The 2676-nt window shown below is 50.8% G+C and overlaps 1 protein-coding gene across 1 annotated transcript in view; it reads right to left on the bottom strand.

Moving 5' to 3' along the window:
- Positions 1-19, bottom strand: part of GPT (glutamic--pyruvic transaminase) — a 52469-nt gene extending 52450 nt beyond the window's left edge. The window contains exon 1 of the mRNA XM_078882158.1: positions 1-19. This exon is cut by the window's left edge and continues 1122 nt beyond it. The gene's annotated coding sequence lies outside the window, so the exon portion shown is untranslated.
- Positions 20-2676: the final 2657 nt, after the last annotated feature.

Below are 2676 nucleotides of genomic sequence, written 5' to 3'. Positions count from 1 at the left end.
CTGCTGATGCTGCTGCTACTGCTGCTGGTGATGATGGTGGTGGTGGTGATGATGATGGTGGTGGTGTTGGTGGTGGTGTTGGTGGTGGAGACGCGTGGAGTGGCGGGGCGGGGAGAAGACGCAGCAGCAAAGCCACGTGGAGCGCAGCGTGGGGTGGGGGGCAGAGTGTGTGCGTGTGTGTCAGTGTGTGTGTCTGTGTGTGTGTATCTGTGTCTGTGTGTGTGTGTGTTAGTGTGTGTATGTGTGTCTGTGTGTCTGTCTGTGTGTGTGTCTGTGTGTCAGTGTGTGTGTGTTAGTGTGTGTTAGTGTGTGTGTCTCTGTGTGTGTCAGTGTGTGTGTGTCTCTGTGTGTGTCAGTGTCTCTGTGTGTGTCAGTGTGTGTGTGTCTGTATGTCTGTCTGTGTGTCAGTGTGTGTGTGTGTCAGTGTGTCTCTGTGTGTGTGTCAGTGTGTGTCAGTGTGTGTGTCAGTGTGTCTGTGTGTGTCAGTGTCTCTGTGTGTGTGTCTGTGTCAGTGTGTCAGTGTGTGTGTGTCAGTCTGTGTGTTTGTCAGTGTGTGTGCCTGCGTGTGTGTCTGTGTGTGTGTCAGTGTGTGTGTGTCTGTGTGTGTGTATCATCTGGACACGTTCCCATCGGTGAGCTCCTCCTGCGGGCAAGGCTGCGCTGGGTCACGTTGACCGCGTGGCCACGCAGCTTCTGTTGTGTCGACATGGTGAGGATGTGGGGCTGAGTAGACTCCTCAAGATCGCGGAGAGAGCGGAGGAGCGACAGCTCACAACAACGAGCGGAGCACCGTGCGGATAAAACGCAGCAAGTTGGCACAATGGGGGGTAGAACAGCTGGTGGTGCATCTACCGGTCATCTCAGTCGGCCAACCCATGGCACCTGCTGGGTCTGTCCAGAGACCTCCTCCTGCACCTAGCCTGGCACAGTAGGGGGTACAGCTGGTGGTGCATCTACCGGTCATCTCAGTCGGCCAACCCATGGCACCTGCTGGGTCTGTCCAGAGACCTCCTCATGCACCTAGCCTGGCACAGTAGGGGGTACAGCTGGTGGTGCATCTACTGGTCATCTCAGTCGGCCAACCCATGGCACCTGCTGGGTCTGTCCAGAGACCTCCTCCTGCACCTAGCCTGGCACAGTAGGGGGTACAGCTGGTGGTGCATCTACCGGCCATCTCAGTCGGCCAACCCAGGTGAACCCCTGAACAGGTGAGAGCTTGAACAGGTAAGAGCCTGAACAGGTGAACCCCTGGATAGGTGAGAGCCTGGAGAGGTAAGAATCTTGCAGCGGCATTCTAATAATATATAATTATTTGAATAATATTTTTAATAACATTTGTATAACCTATTTTAAAAAATATATATTAAAAAAAAAACGTTTTTTACTAAAAATGTAAATATATATATTTTACAAATTACTTAAAAAATAAAAAATAAATTCATGACATTTTAGCATTATTTTATTTCCATTGTAGTGACACGGCGCCGACTGCAGTCCAGCAGCGGAAACTGCGGTGGACAGCGCACACGCCGTCGAGCGTGTCCACGACGTTTCGGAGGCAACACAAGCTTCCGTCTTGAGGTGGCACCGTCACAACAAAATTATTTTTATTTAATTTTTTTACCTACGTGACTTTACCGAAAAAAAACAAAGAGTATGGACCCTTGCAGTCACGAAAACTTCAAATCTAGAATTATATTTGTTTGCGTTTCACCCTTGTGATGGGACTTTGTAGGATGAACGTTGAGATGTTTAAGAGGCACGGGGTGACCCATGAGGTCTCAATTGGTCTGTAATAAAGTAGGGCACTGATAAGGGGTTGACAGGTATGAGTGCTACTACCACTGCACAGTTTGTAATCGCACGACCATTTAAAACTAAAAATAATTATTGCCCATTGGCCCAATATCAAGTGCACTGTGTGTGTGTGTGTGGTTTAGCTCAGGTGGAGAAAGCAGTAGGACCCAGAGGAAATCCACGCAGACCAGGGGGTTAGGAGGACATACAAACAAACATACAAACATGCAAACTCCACACAAACACACGCACAGGAGTACCCCCTTTCTCGCCACCCCGTGCAGACACTAATGAGAAACGTCAATTGAATAACACCTGGACCATTGCCACAATCTTATAAAACTAGTTCCCAGAACCAGTATCGCAAGATTGCGTGATTTTCCAATTCTGACAAAGCTCTGGGTTCAAGCCAGAGGTCGCAACCGGGTACCCGATACCCGTACCCTACCCGATACCCGGCTACCCGTACCTGGCCGGGTACGGGTACCCGTTTGCGACCCTGGTGCGGCCGGGTACGGGTACGGGTAGACCGTGAGTCACTGGTGAGTCACCGTTTGTCACTCATTTCCCAACGTCTTGTCTCTTCTCACAATTCAAGTTCCTAGAATCAACCCACCCGCGCCTGCAACATGGCTTCATCCCAGAGGTCGCAATCGGGTACCCGATACCCGTACCCTACCCGTACTCGGCCGGTTAGGGTACGGGTACGGCCGGGTACGGGTACCCGTTTGCGACCCTGGTGCGGCCGGGTACGGGTATGAAATCAAAATCCGTTTGCGACCTCTGGTTCAGACAGTATTGCCCACAGCTATAATCTTGAGTCACCGCTCGTGCCAACACGTGTGCATTCTCAATGTTTGGAACATTAACGCGAAGCTA

This window comes from Lampetra fluviatilis, chromosome 63, assembly GCF_964198595.1.
Source record: "Lampetra fluviatilis chromosome 63, kcLamFluv1.1, whole genome shotgun sequence".
NCBI classification, from domain to species: Eukaryota; Metazoa; Chordata; class Hyperoartia; order Petromyzontiformes; family Petromyzontidae; genus Lampetra; species Lampetra fluviatilis.
The sequence above is the reverse complement of the archived record's forward strand: the minus strand, read 5'-3'. Positions and strand labels throughout refer to the sequence as shown.